This window comes from Microcaecilia unicolor, unplaced genomic scaffold (assembly GCF_901765095.1).
Source record: "Microcaecilia unicolor unplaced genomic scaffold, aMicUni1.1, whole genome shotgun sequence".
Classification (NCBI taxonomy): Eukaryota; Metazoa; Chordata; class Amphibia; order Gymnophiona; family Siphonopidae; genus Microcaecilia; species Microcaecilia unicolor.
In genome coordinates this window covers 297,551-312,949 of record NW_021963014.1, presented here as the reverse complement: position 1 = coordinate 312,949, position 15,399 = coordinate 297,551, and the positions used below count along the sequence as shown (strand labels likewise).

At 46.0% G+C, this 15,399-nt stretch overlaps 2 non-coding genes across 2 annotated transcripts; both read right to left on the bottom strand.

Moving 5' to 3' along the window:
- Positions 1-903: 903 nt before the first annotated feature.
- TRNAP-UGG lies at positions 904-975 on the bottom strand. Its single transcript has one exon. It is a non-coding gene; the product is annotated as a tRNA-Pro (tRNA).
- A 7,732-nt stretch (positions 976-8,707) lies between these two features.
- Positions 8,708-8,779, bottom strand: TRNAP-UGG. The gene has a single exon. It is a non-coding gene; the product is annotated as a tRNA-Pro (tRNA).
- Between the last annotated feature and the right edge of the window lie 6,620 nt (positions 8,780-15,399).

Below are 15,399 nucleotides of genomic sequence, written 5' to 3'. Positions count from 1 at the left end.
TCTCATCTTCCACCAGGGTCACTTTACTCATACTACCCCTCTCCTCAAGACCCTTCACTGGCTCCCTATCCGTTTTCGCATCCTGTTCAAACTTCTTCTACTAACCTATAAATGTACTCACTCTGCTGCTCCCCAGTATCTCTCCACACTCGTCCTTCCCTACACCCCTTCCCGTGCACTCCGCTCCATGGATAAATCCTTCTTATCTGTTCCCTTCTCCACTACTGCCAACTCCAGACTTCACTCCTTCTGTCTCGCTGCACCCTACGCCTGGAATAAACTTCCTGAGCCCCTACGTCTTGCCCCATCCTTGACCACCTTTAAATCTAGACTGAAAACCCACCTCTTTAACATTGCTTTTGACTCGTAACCACTTGTAACCACTCGCCTCCACCTACCCTCCTCTCTTCCTTCCCGTTCACTTTAATTGATTTGATTTGCTTACTTTATTTATTTTTTTTGTCTATTAGATTGTAAGCTCTTTGAGCAGGGACTGTCTTTCTTCTATGTTTGTGCAGCGCTGCGTACGCCGTGTAGCGCTATAGAAATGCTAAATAGTAGTAGTACTATACATATAAGAAGAATAAGCGCTTCTAAATGTTCTAGTATTGAACTGGAGAAGGTTGCTACAGAGCTGACTCATTGGTCTAGGGGTATGATTCTCACTTAGGGTGTGAGCGATTGTCTTTTCTCATTTGTAAATTGTATTTCAAAGTTTTTGTTTTCCATCCCTACACCATGGTTATTTCAACACGGTGAACTTTAGCGTTCTTTCATTCTTTTTTTCCCCCCTTAAAATAATTTTGAGTGCTTCAAATTGAAAAACTTTCAGAAAGTAATGCTATTGATAAGAAAGATTCTGAAATATATATTTTTTTAATTTTAGGGGCTCGGACAAAAATGGTGCTCCTCCAGGAATCGAACCTGGGACCTCTCAGACCCAACCCAAGAATCATACCACTAGACCAAGGAGCCACTGTGAAAATTTTTCCTGCAAGTCTTAACTACTACTACTTAACATTTCTAGAGTGCTACTAGGGTTACGCAGCGCTGTACAAAATAAACAAAGAAGGATGGTCCCTGCTCAAAGGAGCTTACAATCTAAAGAATGAAATGTCAAGTTGGGCAGTCTAGATTTCCTGGGTAGAGGTGTAAAGGATAGGTGCCGAAGGCGACGTTGAAGAGGTGGGCTTTAAGCAGAGATTTGAAGATAGGCAGGGAGGGGGCCTGGCGTATGGCCTTGGGGAGTTTGTTCCACGCGTTGGGTGAGGCGAGACAGAAAGGGCGGAGCCTGGAGTTGGCGGTGGTGGAGAAGGGTACTGAAAGGAGGGATTTGTCTTGAGAGCGGAGGTTACGGGTAGGAACGTAAGGGGAGATGAGGGTTGAGAGGTAAGGAGGGGCTGCAGATCGAGTACATTTGTAGGTTAGTAGCAGAAGCTTGAATTGAATGCGGTACCTGATCGGAAGCCAATGAAGTGACTTGAGGAGAGGGGTGATATGAGTGTATCGGTTCAGGCGGAAGATAAGACGTGCAGCAGAGTTCTGAACGGATTGAAGGGGGGATAGGTGGCTAAGTGGGAGACCAGTGAGGAGTAGGTTGCAGTAGTCAAGGCGAGAGGTAACGAGAGCGTGCATGAGAGTTCGGGTGGTGTGCTCAGAGAGGAAAGGGCGAATTTTGCTAATGTTATAGAGGAAGAATTGACAGGTCTTGGCTATCTGTTGGATATGCGCAGAGAAGGAGAGGGAGGAGTCGAAGATGACACCGAGGTTGCGGGCAGATGAGACAGGAACGATGAGGGTATTATCAACCGAAATAGAGAGTGGAGGTAGAGGGGAAGTGGGTTTGGGTGGGAAGACAAGAAGTTTGGTCTTGGCCATGTTCAGTTTCAGGTGGCGGTTGGACATCCATGCAGCAATGTCGGATAGGCAGGCCGAAACTTTGGCCTGGGTTTCCGCAGTGATGTCAGGTGTGGAGAGATAAAGCTGGGTGTCGTCAGCATAGAGATGATACTGGAAGCCATGAGACGAGATCAGGGAGCCCAGGGAAGAGGTGTAGATAGAGAAAAGAAGGGGTCCAAGGACAGAACCCTGAGGGACTCCAACAGAGAGCGGGATAGGTGTGGAGGAAGAACCATGAGAGTGTACTCTGAAGGTACGATGGGAGAGATAAGAGGAGAACCAGGAGAGGACAGAGCCCTGGAACCCAAAAGAGGACAGTGTGTCAAGAAGTAAGTTGTGATTGACAGTGTCAAAAGCGGCGGATAGGTCGAGGAGAATGAGGATGGAGTAATGACCTTTGAATTTGGCGAGGAACAGGTCATTACAGACTTTGGATAATGCCGTTTCTGTCGAGTGAAGTGGGCGAAAGCCAGATTGAAGCGGATCGAGGATGGTATGAGCGGCGAGAAAATCAATGCAACGGCTGTGAACGGCGCGTTCAAGTATTTTGGAGAGGAAGGGTAAGAGGGAGATGGGGCGGTAGTTGGAGGGACAAGTAGGGTCAAGTGAAGGTTTTTTGAGGAGAGGTGTGACAACAGCATGCTTGAAGGTGTCAGGGACAGTTGCGGTGGAGAGAGAGAGGTTGAGGATATGACAGATGGGAGGGGTGATAGTGGGAGAGATGGTGGTAAGTAAGTTGTTGGGGATGGGGTCTGAGGAACAGGTGGTGCATTTCGAGGAGGAGAGAAGATGGGCGGTTTCCTCTTCGGTGATATCAGGAAAAGAGGAGAAGGAGGCCTGGGTTGATTTGTTGAGGGAGTGGGAGATAGGATGAAGGGGAGGAGAAGGTTTAGTGGTGAATTCGAGGTTGATCTTCTGGACCTTGTCGCGGAAGTAGTCAGCCAGTGATTGAGGAGAGAGTGAAGGGGGGGGGGTGGGAGCGGAGGGCACTTTGAGGAGGGAGTTGAGGGTGGCGAAGAGACGACGAGGGTTAGAGCTGAGGGAATTAGTCAAGTGAGTGTAGTGGTCCTGTTTGGCAAGGAATAGGGAGGACTGGAAGGAGGATAGCATGAATTTGTAGTGAAGAAGTCAGTATGGGTGCGAGATTTCCTCCATAGGCGTTCAGCCGATCGGGAGCAGGAGCGAAGGTAACGGGTGCAAGGGTTAAGCCAGGGCTGGGGATTAGTGCACCTAGTGGGACGGGAAACAGACGGTGCAAGGGTGTCAAGGGCGGAGGAGAAAGTGGCATTGTAGTTGGAGACAGCCTTGTCGACGGACTCGGAGGACGTGATGGACGGGAGGAGGCCAGAGATACTAGCGGATAAGGTGGGGGGGTCAACTGCCTGGAGATTCCTGGAGGTAGTAGTTAGGGTTGGGCGGGACTGAGGGGGAGGGTGATGAAGTGTGAATGTGATCAGGTGATGGTCAGAAATGGGAAGAGCGGAGAGGCAGAGATTAGAGGGCGTGCAGGTAGAAGAGAGGACGAGATCAAGACAGTGACCAGATTTGTGAGTAGGGGTGGTGGAGCTCAGTTGCAGGTTGAAGAAGGAGGTTAGGGTGAGGAATTGAGAAGTGTCTGAGTCAGATGGGTTATCAGTGTGTATGTTGAAGTCACCAAGAATGAGGGATGGGGATGAGGGCTCGAGGAAAACGGAGAGCCAGGCATCGAAGTCAGTAAGGAAGGAAGGGAGGGACTTATCAGGGGGACGGTAGATGACTGCAACACGGAGTGGCAGCGGGTAGAATAGACGAATGGAATGGACTTCAAAGGATGAGAAGCAGTGAGACTGTGGTAGGAGGAGGGGTTGAAAACTGCAGGAGGGCGAAAGTAGTATGCCAACGCCGCCGCCACGGCTAGCTGTGCGGGGCGAATGGGAGAAAAGGTAGCCTCCGTGGCAAAGGGCTGCGACTGAGGCAGAGTTGTCGGGGGTGAGCCAGGTTTCGGTTATGGTGAGCAGATGGAGGGAATGGGAGATGAAGAGATCATGGGTGAAGGTAAGTTTGTTGCAGATTGAGTGGGCATTCCACAGGGCACACGAGAAGGGGAGGGAGGAAGGGGGAGGAGGGGAATGGAGATGAGATTGGAGATATTGCGGGAACGTTTGCATAGATGAGACGAGGATGAGGACATGTGTGGTGGGCCTGGGTTGGGATTGATGTCTCCCGCGGATAGCAGGAGAAGGAGCAAGAGAGAGCGGAGAAGGGTGGGGGAGGTAGGGCGCCGAAGGCGGGATGCGCTGAGGAGGAATGGGGAAGGGTTCATGGCCGGAAGGAGGTGTTGGAGATTGAGAGCTAGGAAGGAGGAGGAGGACAGTAGGGATGGTGAGGTGGTGGGGGTTAGGGGTAGGTAGGGTATAGCAGTAGTGGGCAGGACGGGGGGGGGATGGGTAGTGAGCGTGTGGTAGACAGTGGAGGGAGGGGGAAGAGATTGGGGAGGGATAGGGCGAGAAATAGAATGTGAAAGGGGGCCATAGTAGTGAGAGAGGTAGGGAGTGGGTGAGCAGGCAAGTTGGACAAGCTGGTGGGGTGGAGCAAGCAGGTGCAGATGGACTGGAAGCTGGATCAGGTGGGCTGGAGCAAGCAGATTTAGGCGGGCTGGAGCAGCAGGAACAGATGGCTGGAGAGCTGGATCAGGCTGACTGGAACAAGCAGGATTAGGCGGGCTTGGCCGGCAGGAGCAGGTGGCTGGAACGGCAGGAGCGGGTGGCTGGAACAAGCAGGAAGAGCTGGATCAGGCTGACTGGAGCAAGCTGGAATAGGCGGGCTGGGACGGCAGGAGCAGGTGGCTGGAACAAGCAGAAAGAGCTGGATCCGACGGAGGCTGGAGCAGATGGACTGAGACGAGCAGGAACAGCTGGATCCGACGGAGGCTGGAGCAGATGGACTAGCTGGAAGAGCTGGATCCGACGGAGGCTGGAGCAGATGGGCTAGGACGAGCAGGGGGAGCTGGAACAGGCGGGCTGGAGCAAGCTGGATTAGGCGGGCTGGAACGGCTGGAACCAGCAGGGAGAAGCTGGATCAGGTGGACAGGAACAAACTGAATTAGGCGGGCTGGAACAGCAGGAGCAGGTGGCTGGAATAAGCAGGAAGAGCTGGATCTGACGGGGGCTGGGGCAGATGGGCGGGATGAGCAGGAAGAGCTGGATCCGACGGAGGCTGGAGCAGATGGACTAGCCGGAAGAGCTGGATCCGACGGAGGCTGGAGCAGATGGACTGGGACGAGCAGGGGGAGCTGCATCAGGCGGGCTGGAGCAGGCTGCATTTGGCGGGCTGGAACGGCTGGAGAAGCTGGAACGAGCAGGGGGAAGCTGGATTAGGCAGGCTGGAACAGCTGGAGCAGGTGGCTGGGACAAGCAGGAAGAAGCTGGATCCGACGGACTGCTGCGCTGAGGGGTTTAAATAATCAGTTTATTGTTTCAATAGTTGCAAAACACCTAGGGAAAGGTCTGATACCCTGTATTTTCTTTCTGCAAAAACTGGAGAGCTTCAACCCAGGCAATGGTCAGCAGTTCAGAACACCTTGCACTTTCTACTCCTCACTGCTCTGTAGAATACATGTGTACTATCACATAGGATTCTCAATTAGTGTTAAAAATATATATAGAAGCTACAAGTTTCAACCAGCCACTGTCACATGACTAACCAGCTTATTCATGTTTAAAGGGAGAAAGGGGCAGTAACGCTCTGGTCTGGGAGTTTCTGTTTACTGTTCATCCATAGGCAGTGCTGTAAATTCTATGGAAGGCGCTCCCACACTATAGGAAACCTCAAATAAGTGATAATCAGGAAAAGTACCCTGGTCCGTTCTCTACACAGCTTAAATCCTTATTCTATGTAAGAAATGTGAGCAAGGGGCAGGGCCTCCCAGCATATGCTTCTTAGCACAATGCAGTGCACAGACCTAATTTTTTAATTTTCGTTTAATTTTCTGATCATTTGAAAAACGAAGTCAAATATTTTAAAAATAAATTTTAAAATAAATAAAATAACAAAATGTTCACTCATCCCGTTCCCCCATCAAAAGGAGGCATTCTGGTCTCTCCCTCTGAGAGCTGCCCTGCAAACCATGCCAGCATACATAAGCACCTGGTATAAGAAGCTTGGGGAGGCTAGGCCTTCCCTGCTGCAGCAGGATGGATCAGCTGTGGAGTCCTGCTGCGCTGAGGGGTTTAAATTGTTGCTTTACCTCCATCCTCACAGCAGGAGCTGCAGTGAAAGCCCTCTAGCCTTGTGTAACCAGTTGTAGAAATTGGTTTATGGTTTAATTTGTTTACCTTACTGCTGGGAGAGCAAGGGGGGGGGGGGGGGTTGAGTGGAGGTATCCTGGGTTGCCAGGGAGATATTTAACAAGGATGACTTCCTGACCTGCGCTGAGGACAGATAGCAGCAGAATCGGATACTGAGCCAGCATGATCAGAAAAAGTCACCAGACAACAAAGGTAGAAAAGATCATTTTATTTTCATTATAGTGTTTGGAATATGTCCACTTTGAGAATCAGGTGCTCAACATTAAAAGTTTATATTTATTTACTTATTTATGGCATTTTATCGCGCATTAAACATGAATTAGGGTGTTTTGTGGCTCTACATGAGAATTGTGATGATATGATGCCTTGTTTCATATTGTTGACGGTCTGTATTTTCCGTATGGGTGGTATATTGGTGTATTAGGTTCTGCCCAGTGTAATATTTATGGTACAGTAAGGTTCTGAGTGTGTTTTTGCACAAAGTTGTGCATAGTGTTTTGCAGTTCAGCGATTGTGGTTAGTTTATGCTTTGAGCAACCACTTTATTCTTTGACATATGATACATATCTAATATCTAAATTTAATAAAAGGTATTAATTGTCACTTTTATTTATTTATTTTTCTGTGTGTTATCAGACAATTATGGATTTAAGTTCCATCCCACCCCCTTTAGCCTCCCCAAACAGTTGGGCCACCAACCGCCTATGACTCTAACGTTTCTGGTATGTATAATTCTTCGATAGTTTTAATTATACCTCTAACTGAGGAGTGACAATGCTACGCCGCAGCCTAGCTAGCGGGCTCTTAAGTTCTCCAAGCCGCAGGTTCCCATCCCACCTCGCAGCGCTCTTCACGACCGCAGGTTCCCGCCCCAGAGCTCGCACTATCTCGCTTTCACCACCTCACAGTTCCCGCCGGTCCTCTCAGTGCTCTGCATATATACGCGGCCGCGTTTGTTTGTGTTACAAGAAATGATTTATCTTGGGGGAAAGAGCTCTAGAGCACTCGCTACTATTTATAATTTAAGAGCAGGTGCTGTATTTATAAGTTTTAGGATATTAATTTCTCCACCAATCACCAAAGGTGATAATTGCAATAAATTAAATAAATTAAGTATATATAAAAGATACCATATACTCAGCACACAAAGAGACCGTATTTTTAGCTTCAAAAAGGTTGATTTAATATACAATTGCACACGAGAGGTAGGTTTTAAAAGGATCTTAGAACAGAGAATTTGTGCATAAAATAGAACAAAGTAGCAGGTAGGTTAACTTACAAGTCCTTGTTACAAGCATGCTGTGGTCCAGCTGATTGATGAGCACATGTTCAGGAGCAAGGCATCAGCGGACCCCAAAGAGAGCAGCAGGTCCCTAGCGGATGGCAGGTTCCAAGAGAGCGAGCTGGGCTGTTTCCAGGCCTTTTATAATGTTAGCAGAGAAGCATGGTGTGTGCATGTCCTGGATATTTTGCAAGGCATTATGGTTAATGTAGTCTGTTCACATGACCACATTATAAGTCCTTCTTTCTGCAGATGTCCTGGCGTCCATTTGTCTGATAGATGATGGGAGGGGCAGGTATACTTTTGACAAGCAAATGTCCTGTTTATGCTTTTCCTCTGAGTTCTTTGTCTTCAATGGCTTCTCCAGACTTTCTGTCTCTTGGGTCTTTGGTTTTCAGAGATGTACTGATGAGCGTCCAGGTACCCACCTTAGTCAAGCTTTTGTTCAGTCTTTTTAGGTGGGAGGGCAGAGAGAGTTATAAATCTCTCTTTTGTCTTTGTTAAGTGTTTGTAATTGACTATCCCTGCTATCAGAAGTTCCCAGAAAAAGGGATAGGGAGAGAGGGGCTTGAAATGAAACTATTTTCTCTGCTGCAGTGTCAAAAATATATTTTTAAAAGCTGCACAAATATATTGGTGTATATATATGTATCTGATCCAACACAACATCATGCTACACATTTAATTCTGATGATTGGCTTATACCATAACATTTGTACGTGAGCACTTCGGCGTCTCGCGGCAGGGAGAATGTCACCCCTCCCACTGCAGGCTTTTTGTTTTTTCAGTGTCGCTTTGTCGCTCTTCGGCAGCAAAGCCTTTATGTGTGTGTTTCTTTTAAAGGCCATGTTTCAGGTTGTGTGTTACAAAGAAAACTAGTACATTTAGAAATAGAAAATAAAGTTGAATAAAATATATCCATATAAGAAGAATAAGCGCTTCTAAATGTTCTAGTATTGAACTGGAGAAGGTTGCTACAGAGCTGACTCGTTGGTCTAGGGGTATGATTCTCACTTAGGGTGTGAGCGATTGTCTTTTCTCATTTGTAAATTGTATTTCAAAGTTTTTGTTTTCCATCCCTACACCACGGTTATTTCAACATGGTTAACTTTCATTCTTTTTTTCCCCCCTTAAAATAATTTTGAGTGCTTCAAATTGAAAAACTTTCAGAAAGTAATGATTTGATAAGAAAGATTCTGAAATATATATTTTTTTAATTTTAGGGGCTCAGACAAAAATGGTGCTCCTCCAGGAATCGAACCTGGGACCTCTCAGACCCAACCCAAGAATCATACCACTAGACCAAGGAGCCACTGTGAAAATCAGCCCTGCAAGTCTTAATCAGTTTATTGTTTCAATAGTTGCAAAACACCTAGGGAAAGGTCTGATACCCTGTATTTTCTTTCTGCAAAAACTGGAGAGCTTCAACCCAGGCAATGGTCAGCAGTTCAGAACACCTTGCACTTTCTACTCCTCACTGCTCTGTAGAATACATGTGTACTATCACATAGGATTCTCAATTAGTGTTAAAAATTATATATAGAAGCTACAAGTTTCAACCAGCCACTGTCACATGACTAACCAGCTTCTTCATGTTTAAAGGGAGAAAGGGGCAGTAACGCTCTGGTCTGGGAGTTTCTCTTTACTGTTCATCCATAGGCAGTGCTGTAAATTCTGTAGAAGGCGCTCCCACACCATAGGAAACCTCAAATAAGTGATAATCAGGAAAAGTACCCTGGTCCGTTCTCTACACAGCTTAAATCCTTATTCTATGTAAGAAATGTGAGCAAGGGGCAGGGCCTCCCAGCATATGCTTCTTAGCACAATGCAGTGCACAGACTTAATTTTTTAATTTTTGTTTAATTTTCTGAACATTTGAAAAACGAAGTCAAATATTTTAAAAATAAATTTAAAAATAAATATTTTTAAAAATAAATAAAATAACAAATGTTCACTCATCCCGCTCCCCCATCAAAAGGAGGCATTCTGGTCTCTCCCTCTGAGAGCTGCCCTGCAAACCATGCCAGCATACATAAGCACCTGGTATAAGAAGCTTGGGGAGGCTAGGCCTTCCCTGCTGTAGCAGGATGGATCAGCTGTGGAGTCCTGTTGATCTGAGGGGTTTAAATTGTTGCTTTACCTCCATCCTCGCAGCAGGAGCTGCAGTGAAAGCCCTCTAGCCTTGTGTAACCAGTTGTAGAAATTGGTTTATGGTTTAATTTGTTTACCTTACTGCTGGGAGAGCAGGGGAGGTTGACTGGAGGTGTCCTGGGTTGCCAGGGAGATAATTAACGAGGATGACTTCCTGACCTGCACTGAGGACAAATAGCAGCAGAATCGGATACTGAGCCAGCATGATCAGAAAAAGTCACCAGACAACAAAGGTAGAAAAGATCATTTTATTTTCATTATAGTGTTTGGAATATATCCACTTTGAGAATCAGGTGCTCAACATTAAAAGTTTATATTTATTTATGGCATTTTATCGCACATTAAACATGAAGTAGGGTGTTTTGTGGCTCTACATGAGAATTGTGATGATATGATGCCTTGTTTCATATTGTTGACGGTCTGTATTTTCCTTATGGTTGGTATATTGGTGTATTAGGTTCTGCCCAGTGTAATATTTATGGTACAGTAAGGTTCTGAGTGTGTTTTTGCACAAAGTTGTGCATAGTGTTTTGCAGTTCAGCGATTGTGGTTAGTTTATGCTTTGAGCAACCACTTTATTCTTTGACATATGATACATATCTAATATCTAAATTTAATAAAAGGTATTAATTGTCACTTTTATTTATTTATTTTTCTGTGTGTTATCAGACAATTGTGGATTTAAGCTGCACCCCCGGCCCTACCCCTATTCACATTCTCTTCCTAGCCCTGTCCCTTCCTAATCTTTTCCCTCACCCCCTACCTCTCTCCGCTACAGGAACTCACTTCCCATCCATTGACTTCATCACCTCACCTTCTCTCCTACCCTTTTCCTCCCTCTTGGCTTTTAATCTCTGTCTCTTTCTTCCCTCCATTTTGCCTTCCCCATTCCACCTAAATACCTCTCGCCTTCGACGCCTTCGTGGCCACACCTCTCCTACTCTCCTCCGCTCTCTTTTACTCCTTCTCTTACTCTCAGCCGGTGACATCAATCCCAATGCTGGCCCCCCTCACCAACTATTATCCCAACTCTACAGATCTCACCGCGACCTCTCTAACCTCATCTCTATTTCTCTACTCCCCTCCTCTTCTCTGCCCTTCTCTTGCGCCCTATGGAATGCCTGCTCTATCTGTAACAAACTCGCCTATATCCAGGACCTCTTTATCTCGCGTCACCTCCATCTGCTCGCCATAACAGAAACCTGGCTCTGCCCTGATGACTCTGCTTCAGTCGCAGCCCTGTGCCATGGCGGTTATCTATATTCACATACTCCTCGCCCTGCTGGCCGTGGGGACGGTGTTGGACTACTTCTCTCTCCCTCCTCCAGATTTCAACCCCTTCTTCCACCTCAATCTCACTGTTTTTCCTCCTTTGAAGTCCACTCTATCCGCCTTTTCTCTCCTCTGCCTCTTCGAATAGCGGTCATTTATCGTCCCCCTGATAAGTCCCTTTCATCCTTTCTCAGTGACTTTGACGCCTGGCTTGCCTTTTTCATGATCCTTCCTCCCCCTCTCTCATCCTTGGTGACTTTAATATTTCTGCTAATGATCCTTCAAACTCTTATATTTCCAAGTTACTCGCTTTAACGTCCTCCTTTAATTTCCAACTATGCCTCCACCTCCCCCACTCATCAAAATGGTCACTGTCTTGATCTCATCTTCTCCTCCAACTGTTCACCCTCTAGATTCCTTGCCTCTGATCTTCCATCCTCTGATCACCATCTTATAACTTTCACACTTAAATCTCCTCCCTCCCAGTCCCATCTAATTTATCTAGGAATCTTCACGATATTGACCCTTCATCTCTATCCTCCCATGTTTCAAACCTCCTCTCTACTGTGGCACCATCCACGTCTGTCAACGAGGCTGTTTCTTCTTACAACAATACTCTGCCTTAGACACTCTTGCACTTTTGATGACCCGCCCTGTAAGGCGTACAAAACCCCAACCTTGGCTGACTTCTAATATCCGCTACCTACGTTCCTGTACCCGCTCCGTCGAACGCCTCTGGCGGAAATCTCGGGCCTTGCTGATTTCTTACACTTTAAGTTCATGCTGACCTCCTTCCAATCTGCTCTTTTACGTGCCAAACAGGATTATTATATCCAACTGACCAACTCTCTTGGCTCTAATCCTCGACTTCTCTTCACCACATTGAACTCTCTCCTCAATGTGCCCCCTCCCCCCACTCCCCCTTCATTATCTCCTCAGGACCCCTTGCTGAATTCTTTCACAACAACGTTCAAAAGATACACCTTGCTTTCTCTACCTCACCACCTCTCCCTCCACTAGTCCGTTCCCCTCTCTCTCCTTCCCCTCATTCCCTTTCCTCCTTTCCTGAAGTTACTATTGAGGAAACTACACTTCTCCTTTCTTCCTCAAAATGTACCACCTGTTCCTCTGATCCCATTCCCACCCACCTTCTTAATGCCATCTCTCCTGCTCTTATTCCTTTTATCTGTCACATTCTCAACCTCTCACTTTCAACTACGACTGTCCCTGCTGCCTTTAAACATGCTGTGGTCACACCTCTCCTTAAGAAGCCTTCACTCGACCCTACTTGTCCCTCTAATTACCGACCCATCTTCCTCCTTCCTTTTCTCTCCAAATTACTTGAGCGTGCTGTTCACCGCCGCTGCCTTGAGTTTCGCTCCTCACATGCTATTCTTGACCCACTACAATCTGGTTTTCGCTCTCTCCACTCAACTTTCTTTACAACATCCGTAACATCCGCCCCTTTCTTTCCGAGCACTCTACCAAAACCCTCATCCACACCTTTGTCACCTCTCGTTTAGACTACTGCAATCTGCTTCTTGCTGGCCTCCCACTTAGTCACCTCTCCCCTCTCCAGTCGGTTCAAAACTGCTGCCCATCTCATCTTCCGCCAGGGTCGCTTTACTCATACTACCCCTCTCCTCAAGACCCTTCATTGGTCCCTATCCGTTTTCGCATCCTGTTCAAACTTCTTCTACTAACCTATAAATGTACTCACTCTGCTGCTTCCCAGTATCTCTCCACACTCGTCCTTCCCTACACCCCTTCCCGTGCACTCCGCTCCATGGATAAATCCTTCTTATCTGTTCCCTTCTCCACTACTGCCAACTCCAGACTTCGCGCCTTCTGTCTCGCTGCACCCTACGCCTGGAATAAACTTCCTGAGCCCCTACGTCTTGCCCCATCCTTGGCCACCTTTAAATCTAGACTGAAAACCCACCTCTTTAACATTGCTTTTGACTCGTAACCACTTGTAACCACTCGCCTCCACCTACCCTCCTCTCTTCCTTCCCGTTCACATTAATTGATTTGATTTGCTTACTTTATTTATTTTTTTTGTCTATTAGATTGTAAGCTCTTTGAGCAGGGACTGTCTTTCTTCTATGTTTGTGCAGCGCTGCGTACGCCTTGTAGCGCTATAGAAATGCTAAATAGTAGTAAATAGTAGTAGTACTATACATATAAGAAGAATAAGCGCTTCTAAATGTTGTAGTATTGAACTGGAGAAGGTTGCTACCGAGCTGACTCATTGGTCAAGGGGTATGATTCTCATTTAGGGTATGAGCGATTGTCTTTCTCATTTGTAAATTGTATTTCAAAGTTTTTGTTTTCCATCCCTACACCATGGTTATTTCAACACGGTTAACTTTAGCGTTCTTTCATTCTTTTTTCCCCCCTTAAAATAATTTTGAGTGCTTCAAATTGAAAAACTTTCAGAAAGTAATGCTATTGATAAGAAAGATTCTGAAATATATTTTTTTTTAATTTTAGGAGCTCAGACAAAAATGGTGCTCCTCCAGGAATCGAACCTGGGACCTCTCAGACCCCAACCCAAGAATCATACCACTAGACCAAGGAGCCACTGTGAAAAGCAGACCTACAAGTCTTAATCAGTTTATTGTTTCAATAGTTGCAACACACCTAGGGAAAGGTCTGATACCCTGTATTTTCTTTCTGCAAAAACTGGAGAGCTTCAACCCAGGCAATGGTCAGCAGTTCAGAACACCTTGCACTTTCTACTCCTCACTGCTCTGTAGAATACATGTGTACTATCACATAGGATTCTCAATTAGTGTTAAAAATTATATATAGAAGCTACAAGTTTCAACCAGCCACTGTCACATGACTAACCAGCTTCTTCATGTTTAAAGGGAGAAAGGGGCAGTAACGCTCTGGTCTGGGAGTTTCTGTTTACTGTTCATCCATAGGCAGTGCTGTAAATTCTGAGGAAGGCGCTCCCACACTATAGGAAACCTCAAATAAGTGATAATCAGGAAAAGTACCCTGGTCCGTTCTCTACACAGCTTAAATCCTTATTCTATGTAAGAAATGTGAGCAAGGGGCAGGGCCTCCCAGTATATGCTTCTTAGCACAATGCAGTGCACAGACTTAATTTTTTAATTTTCGTTTAATTTTCTGAACATTTGAAAAACGAAGTCAAATATTTTAAAAATAAATTTAAAATAAATATTTAAAAAAATAAAATAAAATAACAAAATGTTCACTCATCCCGCTCCCCCATCAAAAGGAGGCATTCTGGTCTCTCCCTCTGAGAGCTGCCCTGCAAACCATGCCAGCACACATAAGTACCTGGTATAAGAAGCTTGGGGAGGCTAGGCCTTCCCTGCTGCAGCAGGATGGATCAGCTGTGGAGTCCTGCTGCGCTGAGGGGTTTAAATTGTTGCTTTACCTCCATCCTCACAGCAGGAGCTGCAGTGAAAGCTCTCTAGCCTTGTGTAACCAGTTGTAGAAATTGGTTTCTGGTTTAATTTGTTTACCTTACTGCTGGGAGAGCAAGGGGGGTTGACTGGATGTGTCCTGGGTTGCCAGGGAGATATTTAACAAGGATGACTTCCTGACCTGCACTGAGGACAGATAGCAGCAGAATCGGATACTGAGCCAGCATGATCAGAAAAAGTCACCAGACAACAAAGGTAGAAAAGATCATTTATTTTCATTATAGTGTTTGGAATATGTCCACTTTGAGAATCAGGTGCACAACATTAAAAGTTTATATTTATTTATGGCATTTTATCGCACATTAAACATGAAGTAGGGTGTTTTGTGGCTCTACATGAGAATTGTGATGATATGATGCCTTGTTTCATATTGTTGACGGTCTGTATTTTCCGTATGGGTGGTATATTGGTGTATTAGGTTCTGCCCAGTGTAATATTTATGGTACAGTAAGGTTCTGAGTGTGTTTTTGCACAAAGTTGTGCATAGTGTTTTGCAGTTCAGCGATTGTGGTTAGTTTATGCTTTGAGCAACCACTTTATTCTTTGACATATGATACAAATCTAATATCTAAATTTAACAAAAGGTATTAATTGTCACTTTTATTATTTTTTTTTTCTGTGTGTTATCAGACAATTGTGGATTTAAGCTGCACCCCCGGCCCCACCCCTATTCACATTCTCTTCCTAGCCCTGTCCCTTCCTAATTTTTCCCTCACCCCCTACCTCTCTCCGCTACAGGAACTCACTGCCCATCCATTGACTTCATCACCTCACCTTCTCTCCTACCCCTCTTCCTCCCTCTTGGCTTTTAATCTCCGTCTCTTTCTTCCCTCCATTTTGCCTTCCCCATTCACCTAAATACCTCTCGCCTTCGTGGCCACACCTCTCCTACTCTCCTCCGCTCTCTTTTACTCCTTCTCTTACTCTCAGCCGGTGACATCAATCCCAATCCTGGCCCCCCTCATCAACTATTATCCAACTCTACAGATCTCACCGCTACCTCTCTAACCTCATCTCTATTTCTCTACTCCCCTCCTCTTCTCTGCCC